The 12903-nt window shown below is 44.4% G+C and overlaps 1 protein-coding gene across 4 annotated transcripts in view; it reads left to right on the top strand.

The window, feature by feature from the left end:
* The window catches only part of AOPEP (aminopeptidase O (putative)), a 356743-nt gene that overhangs the window by 283768 nt on the left and 60072 nt on the right, over positions 1-12903 (top strand). The window lies entirely within an intron of this gene.

Genomic DNA, 12903 nt, shown 5'->3' with positions numbered 1-12903 from the left:
ATCCTTGGCTCATAGTTTCTTTTTTAAGAATCTTAAATATGTTCATCCATTATCTTGAGTAAAGTCTGATGCCGGTCTCATTTATTTCTCTCACAGCGACCTGCTCTTTTCTTCTGGATGCCCAGATCTTTTTCCTTAAATTCCAATTTTTTTTTCTCTAATAGGTCTCATTGTAGGTCAGTTTTCCTAGTTATCACTTGACTTCTGAGCTTTATTTTCCTTATTTATATAATGAGAATAATGATAACTTCCAAACTGTTTTAAATGTATTTTGTTTTCTTGTTGTTAGGAACTTTAAAGTTTATGGGCCGTCAGACTTGAGCTGGCTTTATATTTGTGAGAAATCCATACCCTGGCAATAAATAATAAATAAATCTGTACCCTGGCTCCATGCGGTGAACAGGCTGCCTGCACCCTCGTAGGAACTGCTGGCCAAAAGCAGTGGTGCTTGCAAAGCGTCTCATCCACAGAACTCCATCTCTCTTCCATTCTCCTCACTCTCTTGCCCATCGTATGTTAGTTTCCCATCATATGTTAGTTACATGATCATAGTTTATATGTACATAGAAATAATACACAGGAAAAAGGTAAGGACTCTTATTTTTCAAATAATGAGGAGAGCTGGGAACCCAAGTCAGTCTAATCAGCCAACATGTTTTCTTGGGTTTGTTGTATACAAAGTCCATGTAAAAAGCCGCTGGAAAATACCAGAGAAGCAGGAGACGTCATTTCTGGCCATGAAGATAAAACACACAACACATCACAGATCATTCACAAAGCACATGTGATGGATAAATCTAAACCAGGGCAGCGCAGACTACGGTCATGGGTATATGATGCCTATCACCTGAGGCTACCCTGGACTAGAGTTTCCATGCCTGGGCCTTGTTTTGATAAAGCAACCCTTTAAATATGCAGGCTGGAAGTTATGGTGGGAAATTGGGTAATTGAATCAACTGAGTCCATTTTAATGCTTTTACCTGATTTGTAAGCACAGATAGGGGGTTGATTGATAGATATATAAATAGTGCTAGTGTCTTTATTTGAATCTGTGATTTTTAAAAATAAATCCGTCCATGTTTTGCAAGTGAAGCTGGAACCCATCATAGAAATTCTGCTGACACTTATGAATCATGATAATTTGGAAAGCCAAGGCCAGAAATTTAATACTGCCTCTAATTCTGTATATAACGCATTCTTTATTAAATTCCATATTTATTTAAACAAAGTATTTACTAACTTCCTTGCATATTCACAACATACAGAACCTTCAGTGTGGAGCAAAGATGAATGGAAAATGGTCCTCAAAGAGTTTACAATTGAGAAGTAAAAAACTATGAGGAGTAGAAGACAGAATGGAACCAGACCTGTGCAGAAGTACAGCAGGTGTGTCTCTGTGAGGAAAGGCCCCCGCTCACACTGTCAACACTGTCCACAGCCTTGTCCAGGCTGATCCAGGACGAATGCTGTTTCTGTTCATTCAACTTTTGTTACTTGGTAGAATGAGGGTGCCATGACTTCTGTTTGTAAAATTCAGATTGACTTCTTGAGAACATACTGAAACTGTGAAATTAGAATTTCTCTCTGCCTCACTAATATGAAACTAATGCTGCAGCAAATTTTTAGGCTCCCTCTGAACTTGGGGGCATAGAGTTTCCAATCTATTTCACTCCCTTATTTTTTCTTTCATTCCCATTAAGTTTTGGTGGCTTTCTTTTTTTCTTCACTGTAAACTTTTGGTTTCAAGGCAAGATGACAATATTACAGGATTAAGCGTGGTGACTTCCCAGAGCTGCTCTCCCTTGTGATGTTTTGATGTTGTGTTCTGTCATTCTAAAAAGCATCCCACAGCCCAGCTGGCGTGGCTCAGTGGTTGAGCATCAACCTTTGAACCAGGAGGTCACAGTTTAATTCCTGGTCAGTGCACATGCCCAGGTTGCGGGCTCAATGCCCAGGTTGTGGGCTCGATCCCCAGTAGGGGGTGTGCAGGAGGCAGCCGATCAATGATTCTCTGTCATCATTGATGTTTCTCTCTCTCTCCCTCTCTCTTCCTCTCTGGAATCAATAAACATATATTAAAAAAAAAAAAAAAAGCATCCCACATTTTCAGCTCCACAGATACAGCACGACATCTTAAAAAAAAAAAAGTACTGCGCTAGCTGGTTTGGCTCAGTGGATAGAGCATCGGCCTGCAGCCTGAAGGGTCTCGGGTTTGATTCCTGTCAAGGGCACATGCCTGGGTAGCGGGCTCGATCCCCAGTAGGGGGCATGCAGGAGGCAGCCGATCAGTGGTTCTTTCTCATCATTGATGTTTCTATCTCTCTCTCCCTCTCCCTTCCTTTCTGAAATCAATAAAAATATATTTTTTAATGAAGGTACTTAAAAAAATAGGTATATACCCCTTGTATCTCTCTGATGATGAGGGCAAATCGACTTGTCAGGTGGGTTACAAAAATGGTACCAATGTCTATCCAAATCATTTAACATTCTATGTATCTTTCTATAAGTCAAGAAATGTTGGTTTTTCAGAGCATTAAGTCCTAAATCTTACATCTGTGAAGATTCAGATTTTATATATATGAAAGCAGGAAAATAAACTGATTTATAATAATTAATGCCAGGGAAACCATGTAAAATGAAAAAAAAATGGTCTTAGAATATATGTTTTTAGTTTTCTGGCATTTTCATAGAACAGGCAACGGTAGTTATTTTATGTGGCGTCATTTATAACTGAAAGTCATAAAGCTCATGCTTTTAATTTTGAGTGGCAATTTTCATTTGGTGTCCATGGAAAGAAACTCATGATGTCAAGGAGGGCATGAGATAGTAAAGAGAACCAGCAGGACACAGTCCAAAGGAAGACAGAACATACTGTGGATTATGTTCATATGCAATCTGGTTTCTGATCTTTTCTCAGCTGTCACACCCAAGCCTTAGTTTTCACTGTTGAAGATCCGCCTTTAGCAGTTATTTATCACGGGTAAAGGGTGCTGAGTGTTCCTGATTCTCTCTCTTAGCAACTTCATTGAGTTCTGTGTAATATACATTTTACATGCCATGAAATTCACTCACATACAGTTGGTTGAGGTTTAAGAAACACACCCAGTTGTGAGCTATCACCACAATCCAGTCTGAGAACATTTTCATCATCAGAAAGCTCCCTCGTGTCCAGTTGGTGTCACGTCTATCCCTGTCCCTCACCCTAAACAACTACGAATCTGCTTTCTGTCTTTATAGTTTTGCCTTTTCTAGGAATTTCATATAAATGGAATCATGTAGAACTTTAGCTTTTGGATCTTTTCTTTTAATCCTCACTCCAGGATATGTGTTGTTTTTAAATTGATTTTAGAGAGAGAGGAAGGAATAAAGTGAGAGAAAAACATTGATCTGAGAGAGAAACATCGATCAGTTACCTCCCATACATGCCCCGACTTGGAATCGAACCCAAAAGGTTTTTGGTGAGCCACCAGGCCAGGGCAGATCTGCTTTTTTTCATTTATTATAGCTGTTTGAGGTTCATCCATATTGCATGTATCAGTAATGTGTTCCTTTTTATCATATAGTTATTACATTGTGTGGTGTATATTTTGTTTATCCATTTATTAGTTGACAGATGTTTGGATTGTTTTTTGTAGTTTTTGGCTATTAATAGTGGCTCAGCTATCTTTGTGTAGACCCATTTCTCTTGGGTAGATGCCTAGGACTGGCGTGACTTGGCCATATTGTTGGTGTATATTTAACTTTCTAAGAAACTGCTGAACTGTTTTCCAAAGTGTCTGCACCATTTACATTCCTACCAGCAGTGTTTAAGGTTCCCAGTTTCTCTGCCTCATCATCAGCACTTGGTATTGTCAGACTTTATTTTAGCCATTCTCATGGGTGTTGAATCATGCCTTTTGTATGGAATGGTTTTATTTCTTGCCAGGATCTGGAAGTGTTCAGGTACCCTAATATGCTTTTGTCCTCCATTTCACAGGTCAGAAGGCAGTGGCCCAGTAAGTGGAAAATCTAAATCCCTCACCTAACATTCCCAAATGAGTCACTGAGCCCACAGTCCTCATGCGTCAGAGTTGCAACAACCTGCTTTTGTTCAGTCTCCCGGCTCCCTGTGACTCAGGGTCCTCTGTGCCTCAGCCTTGTTGGGTGTGGCTTTCTTTTGATCTTTGTAGCACACTCCCTTCTTATCCTCTCTGGAGTTTCCTCTGATGAGACCCAGTTGTTTCTGCAGAGGTGTGCGCCTGTCCTGGAGGGGTGACCTCTGCCCCTCAGCTGCAGTGCACAGGCTTGGGGGGCTCAGGCCTGGCTTCCAAGGTGGACATCTCATCTTGGAGCCGTGCCGGTGCACGGGACCTCGGGAAGAACTAAAAGTTGAGGTAACTTCAGAAAATAAAATCACTAGCAGCGAGGAGCTGTGTAAAATAACTGGAGAAGTCATAAGTCAGAGTCAGGAGGAGTGTGCCGGGGACAGTGCTGCGAAGCTGTGAGAAGCCCTGTGTACTGAGTGTGCCTGGCCACAGCGGGAACGGAGCGGGGCTGTCACGTGGAAAGTTGAACAACTCAAGTTTTACTTCAGTGCCTTTTGGGAGCCTATTCAGAATGCAATGTTCAGGACATGAGTTGTCAGACGTGGAGAAGGCCTTATAGCTTTTCTAATTCTAGCTCCTACTTTATATGCATGTGAGAACATGGGGGCCCTGAGAGGTGTTTTGTTTTAATCCTCACCCAAGGATGTGTTTATTGATTTTAGAGAGAAGAAGGGAGAGAGAGAAACATCAGTGTGAGAAAGAAACTTTAATCGATAGCTTGCCTCCTGTACACGCCATGACCCACAACCTTTTGATGTATCAGACAACACTCCAACCAATTGAGCCACAGTGGCCAGGGCAACCCTGAGAGGTTTTAGGTCACATGCTGGAAGGCTGGCCTGGGACTGGAAATGGTGCGTCCCATTTTTGCTCTTTTCTGCTGTCTGCTGGGGCAGCTCCTCAAAATAAGGTGTGGAGGAGGAGCAGCCTTTGGTTCCTGGTGAGGAGAACCGTGTCAAGCTGGTCCTTGTTCTTTTGTGGGACACAGACACAGGGAAGTAGGGAAAGATGGTCTAGGACAGCGGTCGCCAACCGGTGGTCCACTGAGGTCCGAAAGGCTAGCGACCGCTGGTCTAGGAGACTCAGTGCCCCTACAGGGCCCTTCCTTGTGGCCCAGAAACCCGGTCAGAGTGCGTTAAGTCAAACATGAATGTGACTAGATCACTAGGCATTTTATTTTAAAATGCAGTAACAGTATGTTATTTATACCTTGATATGTTGCAGATTTAGAGTTATGTGAAGTTTGGCTACAGCCTCTCTGACTTGGCTGTCTTTCTGCAGGCCACATTGTACCTCCTTCATCCCAGAAAACAGTATGGATAAAAGTAATGCTGAACTTGGATTAGGAAAGGCTAGTTTTCCAGAGCGCTCTGTACTGTTGGCAGGGCCGAGCGAGTAGGGATGCAGTATTTTGTTCAGGAAAAAAGCTGCTTGTGTTTTCTCTGCAACACAGCTGGCAGAATAGTGCCCAAAATGGGCAGGTAAACAAATAAGGTAGGTAGTGAGCTGTTCAGACTTGTAGAAGGCACCCTCCCAGCAAAGTGAAAGGTGTTGGAGAGAAGGCCCAGATGATACCCCTGCGATGCTACTCCTGCATATTTTGAGTCTTATTAGAGATGGAGTCAGTAATGTGGTCAACAGTAGCATTGCCCAACCATAGAGCACCAGACGAGAAGTAATGCTAAACTGTCTTCCAGCAAAGGCTTACTGATGTGCTCATGTGCATGCAGCTCGGGCATGCGTGCAATCACACACACACACACACACTCACACACTCACACTCTGTATCTTTCATGGGCCTTTGACCTCTAAGCAGGGGAGGTTTGGGCCCAGGCCCATTGGCTCCCATCTTGGAGGGAAGTAGGCGCTATTTCAGAGCTGACACTGCTGGCCTCTGACTCTGACTCATGCTCAGAGAGCCGCCCTGTTCAAAATGCAAAGTCATGGTCATCAGGAGCCATCCTGGGGAGAGGCTCAGTGGAAAAGTGTAGGTGGGGCAAACCAAGCTCTACAACAGAAGGCAAGTAATATGTTTTTTGTTTAGTTTTGCTGAACTTCATAATCACTTTTTTGGGAACTGCTATAATCCTGATGGAGTTCAAGATGATAGAAGAGAGGAACTCTGACTTGTTGCTACTTTCTCTGGTGTTCAAATTCTTAAACAGGAGAAGCGAAAGAGAGCAAAATAATCACAAGTGATTGTTGTAGATTCCAAACGTATATTCGTAATTCCTCAGTTTTTAATTTTTGGTATCAGGCCTGTTTTGGGACCATGCACTGTTGAGAGAAGAGAGGGCGCATGTCATAAATACATATGATCTTCCTTACCGAGTTCTGCTCTTCAGGATGGCCTCCCAGCACCTGGAGGGTGAGGGCATCGTTCACGGGAGGATGACGTGCAGAGAAGCATCGCTGTGGTCTTCTTGGTGGAACCTTTTCCTGTGAAAAACTTACGAGCATATTTGGAAAGACTTTATTATTACTATTTTTAAATCCTTACCTGGGGATATGTTTTTATTGATTTTAGAGAGAAAGGAAAGGGGGGTGGAGAGAGAGCGAGGGAGAGGGATATATCGATGTGAGAGAAACATTGATTGGTTGCCTCCGATATGTGCCCCAACTGGGGATTGATCATGCAACCTAAGTATATGCTCTGACCAGGAATCGAACCTACAACCTTTTGATGTACAGGATAATGTACATCAAACTAACTAAGCCACCCAGCCAGGGCAATACTTACTTATTTTTTAAGACTGTTCATTATAGTAAATAATTAAAATAAAGTAGCTATTGTAACAAGAGCTCAGTTAGAGGGTATTCCTCTGTCAAGACCATTTACCTTTCCAGTAGTTTTCCAACTCTAGTTTTCTTAGCAAGGAAATGTTAATCTCTTGGGGATGGATACTAATTTTTTTTTATCCTTTTCCCAAAATGTGTGGTTTCCATTCATGTCCCTCTCCATAGAATTTTGGAATGGCCTCAGCTGGTGCCTGTGGGTCAACTGTGCTCTTAGAATTAAATTGGAAACATGTAAAGTACATTTCTTTCCCTCGAGTCCTTCAGGACATGGAGTCGATAGTCAGACGGATAGACTGAAATCCTGTCTTCACACCTTACTAGCTTTTGTACCTCAGACCACAAGCCTATGTAAGCCTTGGTTTCCTCATCTGTAAAATAGTTTCTGTAAAGCATTTAGCAGAAGCTGCCACTGGATCATTACTCACATTGTTAGTAATATTAATAACAGTAGTTATTGCTGTTATTGATGGTGGGCTTTTCCAGTACTGTTTTCAGGGTTTAAAGTCCTTTGTCATCTGTGGTATATTATAAGAACCAAAGAAGCCTTGAGAACCAATAGGATAGACCAAGAGGTGTGTGGCTTCCATGGGCCAGTTTAAGTGTCCCCAGTGATAAGACGAGGGAGGCAGCCCCATCACTTCTCTGGCAGGCCCCAGCCACTCCTAGGGGTGCACCTGTCTCCAAGGCTGACACAGGAATCTGCTGCGTGGGCCACTCTGTCCCAGGCAAATACCACTTCAGGTTCTGTTGAAAGTTTCCACTAGGCTCCTCCAAAGAGAGTTTTAGTTGAAGTCATCAGAGTTATTTTATTGATTTGGGTTCAGGGCTTAATTAAAGTGAGCTCAGTTTGCAGAAGGTCTGGCCATCCAGCAATGCAGTGCTTGCTGGTGTCCTGAGCACTGTAGAGCTACAAGCAGCTTTCAGAAACGAGGGCTGAGGCACTCACCCCAGCAACTATGGAGGTCTGAGTTTACAATAACTACCATTCTTATAGAACTGGCATGGAACAGTAATGTTCCCCAGGCACTGATTTACTAATAGAAACCCACTTAGACACAGAAGAAAGGGGCCCAGTGTTTGTCTCCAAGTATGAGTAATGTGTTAAGCATGATTTTAAAAGGCTTCACATAATGTCCTTGCTTCTATAAATCAGGATCGATATTTTTTAGAAAGAAGTTTTTATAGATAAGCCATAACATTATTTGATAATCAGACATCATTTTCAAGTAGTTAAAAGGGTCATTGGACAAAACCCAGTGGATTGTCTTTGGCTTCCTGATTGTAAGGACTGAAGCTCCACATGCCCTCTCAATTGGATATTGAGTATGCTTGAATATTTTATGGGGAAAGATTTTTTTATGTACATTAATTTTCATGTCAAATGTGGATTGCCACTTTTACCCACCTGATTCCAACTTTTCCCCTGTGAAATTTATTTTAAGTAGAGATGAAGGACTGATAAAAGGATGGGACCTAGGGGAATGAGTCATGAGAAAACATTGCTGATCGATGTCATTTGTCCTTGGCGTTCTGGAATATTCTTACCACTGTTGACAAAGACCAGCAGTTCAGCAGCAGGCTCACGTAAGTCAGGGACAGGCCGGAGGAGGCTGCTGGAACACCTCCGTTTCCTCCTAGGAGGTTCCCTGCGTCTACATGAGCAGGGAGGGACTGGCCAAGTGCGGTGGTTGACCCTGTGTATTAGCCTGACACTGTGTGAGTGCCGCCTGCCCTGGCATGCTGTTCTGTCCTCGGGGCCTGGGCATGGGGCTCACCATGCCCGTGGGCCTGCTTGTCTGACAGTATGTCCTGAGTGGGGGAGAACGTTGGTAGGGAGAACAGTCTTATTACTGCCATCTCAAAATAGAGAAAATACTCAAGGGAGGCGGGGGGAGAGGAGGAGATAAATATAGCATTTCTGTTTTCCTGCCTTCGACTCTTTTCCACAGCATTTCATTTCTCATAAGATAAATTTTTGTCCTACCAACTTCAACTACAAGTAATTAAATACAGTTTCTATCAGATTGGCCCCTCTTACCACTTACATAGTTACTATAATTTTTTTCCTGTTCAGAAACTTTGTACAGGGACGTATAAAGTAATCCTAAAATGCTTGTCTTCTAGATGTGGCACATGGGCCGGGGCTTCCAGCTGGGACTTCCTGTGAGTAGGGGCAGGCAGTATTGGTGTCCAGGCTGGGGATAGTCAGGAAACTATGGAGACTGGCCTGTCCTTGCTCTCATTTCTTCCACGTGCTGTTTCCCAGCAGGGCTATTCCCTATGCTTGCTGTCCCGCCCCTTAGCCTTCCATGAATACTGTCAACTCACAGCATTCAGACGTGGCCCCAGAGCCCGGTCTGTCTCGGTAGCAGCCGTGCCGACCACCGTCTAGTCCCTCTTCTTGCCCAGAAGGGGTGTGTCATGAGTCTGCAAAGCAAGCGGCCATGTTTGCTCTCAGGTCCTGTCGCACTGAGTGTGTGTACTTAATAGGTGCTTGGTGAAAGTTGATTCCTGTGATGACTGGAGGGGAAGGCGAGATAGATCATCTTAGGGCATCATACACGTTGTGCCTGTTTACCCGATCGTGGTTTTTCATTATGCAAAATTATGCTGTTGATATTGATTTTAACAAAACCTAACCTTGAGGTTTGGGAGGTAAGTGGCTTGTATTAGAATTTCCTGAGTTTTTCATTTCCTGGTTGTTCGGAACGCCATTATCATGCTTGGGCTTGTGCCAGCCTGGGTTTGCCATCACAAAGGTCCTGTGTTCATGGGGCGGGGGGCTCCACATTCCCAGGCCCCAGCCGGCCCGCTGGCAGCAGGCAGTAATAAGTCAGCTTCTCATGGTTACCGGCTAATAGGGCCGTGACCCGGTTTGAACTCTGTAATGAGGAAAAAGCAAATTTATTTGCACCCCCTGAGCGCCTTCCTCCCCCCACGCTCCTTTATTATCTTTAAGAGGAAATTGAATAGCAAAATTCTGCATTCTCATAATGTTAATAGCCTGATGTCATCTTTTCCACTCTGAAGTCAAGAAAGTGAGAGGGACGACCAAAACGCAGATGTTACACTTTGTAGCTGCCCAGGGATTCAGCTGCAGGCTGTGTGTGTGTGTGTGTGTGTGTGTGTGTGTGTGTGTGTGTGTAACAGTTTGGAGTTGTAATTCACATACCCTAAAAAAGTGTATGTAATTCCCTAGTTTTGAGTAAATTTTCCATGTTGTGCATTTATCACAGTCCGGTTCAGAACGTCTGCATCATCCCACTGAGATCCCTGCTGCCCAATAGCAGTCACTCCTCTCCTCCCCAGCCCCAGGCAACAGCAATCCACTTTCTGTTTCTATAGAGTTGCCTTTTCTGGGCATTTCATACAGGAATCATATATGTGGCCTCTGTGATTGCCTCCTTCCACTTAGCATCAGCAGCCTGTTCCTTTTATTCCTGAATAGTGTTCCAGTGCGTGGATATACCACATGTTGTCTCTCTGTTCACCTGTTGGTGGGCATCTGGGTGGCTTCCAGTTTGGGGCCAGAATGGATAGTGCTGCTATAAAGACCCACAGTTTTTGTATTTCTCTTGGGTAGGCACCTGGGAGTCATACAGTCAATTTGCATTTCACTTTTTAAGGAGCTGCCAGATTGTTTTCCAGAATGGCTCCCCCATATCACATTCCCACCAGTGCTGTGGGAGGCTTCCAGTTCTCCACATCCTTACCACAGGCCATATTTAAGGAATAATCTTAACCTTTGACTCTTGATGTTTTTATAAACAAAGCTAGGAACCACTTTAAGGTTTTTGCAAATTTTCAAGCATTGTTAACACACACTAACTAAAGGCGTAGTCCTTGGCACTCTCCTGTCTCATCTCTAGATTCTACCGCAGACGTGCGTTCACTAGTTTAGCAACGTGCTGTTTTTTCTTGTGAACTTGATGTAAAGTATGGAAGGTGTGTATGTGGGAGAGAAATGTCAATTGTCTAAACATTAAATTAGTTTGAAAAGGAATTTTATTTTATTTTTTGGACTTTTTTTTTTTTTTTTTTAGTTTCCCTGTTATTCAAACCAAAGGTTGTAAGTTTATATTTCTGATTATGCACATTGTTTTAATATAGAGTAGACACACATGTCTGTAGAACCATGTTCTATGGTCTTTACATAATTAAATTGGTACAGGTTCTGTTTAAGGGCTCTTTATTAGACATGCGCCCAGGGCTCTCCCACGGGCCCGAGGAAGGCTGCCCGAGGAAGGGTCGTCACAGCATTGGGCATGGCAGGGACCAAATGACCAAAGTTGTTCCTTAGTTTTGTTTATTCTAGGATTTGCAGGTGTGTTTTATTTTGGCAATGAGTTTATCAAATAAACTTATTTTTCTAAGTAAGTCGTAATACCAGTCATAACCAAGCAGTCTGTGAAAATAGCCTTTTCTTTGTGGGTGAGGTGACCCCTCCGGGGATGAGCACTCACTGAAGGCCCCCTGGTCTTTCGAGTGTGTGCTTGTCCAGAGTTGGTTTCAGCAGTGACCAGGTAAAAATGACACTCTCCAGGGGGCACACAACCCACCCAAAGGGAAGGGTGAGAGGGGCACCCAAGTGACAGTCTGCGGGGGACGTAGTGGCGAAGATTTTCCTATGGCCTGGTGTCTGACTAGACAATCTCTAAGCAACACCATTTGCATGAGTTATTCTGGCCTCCATTGGCACTTTGTTCTGAGGGGGCAGTTTGGTGTAAAGAACTGGTTCTCATGGGGCAGAATCACCGTCATGGAGTGACTTGGGGGTGCTCTGGCCTCCAGTGGGCTGCGCCCAGGAACGCCAGGCCTGCCCACACATCACTGCCAGCATGGCCAGGACTGTGCCACCTCCCTTAGCTGGATGCCTGCTGCAGAGTTACAAGTGAAAAATATTTGAGCTTAGAACCTAACTTTTATGTGCACAGTTTTAATATTTACTGAACTTTCTAGGAACGCTACTGCCTGGTAAATCTGGGAAGATTGTACTTTGTTGAATTTTCCCAAGAGTTGTTTGCCCTTTCAGAAAGTCTTGTCGTCAGTGGGGAAGCTTTTGGGTCTGACTACAGGGTACACACACCTGCTGCAGTTTGTGCCAGCAGCTGTGTTCACAGGGGTCCTGCCTCTCCTTGTCTCATAGGGCGCTCAGGCCTGTAAACACTGAGTCCATCCCAGGGCACTCTACCACCTTCCTCCTAGTCCACCTTGAGGCGAGAGAGGGGATGTTGTGTTGGGGACCCCCTCCCATTGTTTGTGTTATGTGAGTTAGGGTATCTAAGAATTTCATTTCAAGACAGTTTTAAAAGTGAGCCATAATTTTCGATGCCATGAGAGCCATCAGCTCCAGGTTACGACAGGCTTCTTGTCCATGTTGCTGAGATACTAAACTCTTGTGAATGTGGAGGGAAGTGGCGGGGTGATGGGAGGCAGTAACAGCTCTCAGAGGTTGCAGGGAGCAAAGCTGCCAGGTCATTGTTGGGAATGGGAGCTGTCTGTCATTGATCGGTGCTCATTTTCAGTGAATTGATTCTCTAATGGGCTCTGTGGGGTGGTATTCCTAGGACTCAGCCTTCTGAACTCGCTGCCTGATGCAGCGCAGAATCCTCTGGTTACAGTGCACCCTCTCCGGGGAAAACCGGGGTCAAGAGACCAGCCTCGTGTTTCTGAGAAGAGGTGTGGCTGAGCGGTATAGGGCAGAGAGGAGAATGGCGAATCAAGCCGGCCTCTTGCTGACATTACCAAGTTCCCTATGGGCGTTAACGAGACGCAGATGTGAAATCACCTTACGAGGCTCAGTTTCCCAGGTCTTCGCCCTTGTCTGTGTGCTTCTGGCAGAGCCTGTGTTTTCTCGGCAGGTGAAGTGAGTTGGAGCCCTCACATGTTGGTGCTGCATCTCCCCCTCCTGGGCTCTCCCTCCCTGCCATCCATTCATCGCGCCAGGCCACCTGGTGCATGCCAGTCACCCCTTCATCCGGGGTTTGAGAGCTGGCACTTTACCAGCTCCTCACAGATT

This window comes from Plecotus auritus (assembly GCF_963455305.1).
Source record: "Plecotus auritus genome assembly, chromosome: 5".
Classification (NCBI taxonomy): Eukaryota; Metazoa; Chordata; class Mammalia; order Chiroptera; family Vespertilionidae; genus Plecotus; species Plecotus auritus.
This window is presented reverse-complemented; position numbering and strand designations above follow the sequence as displayed.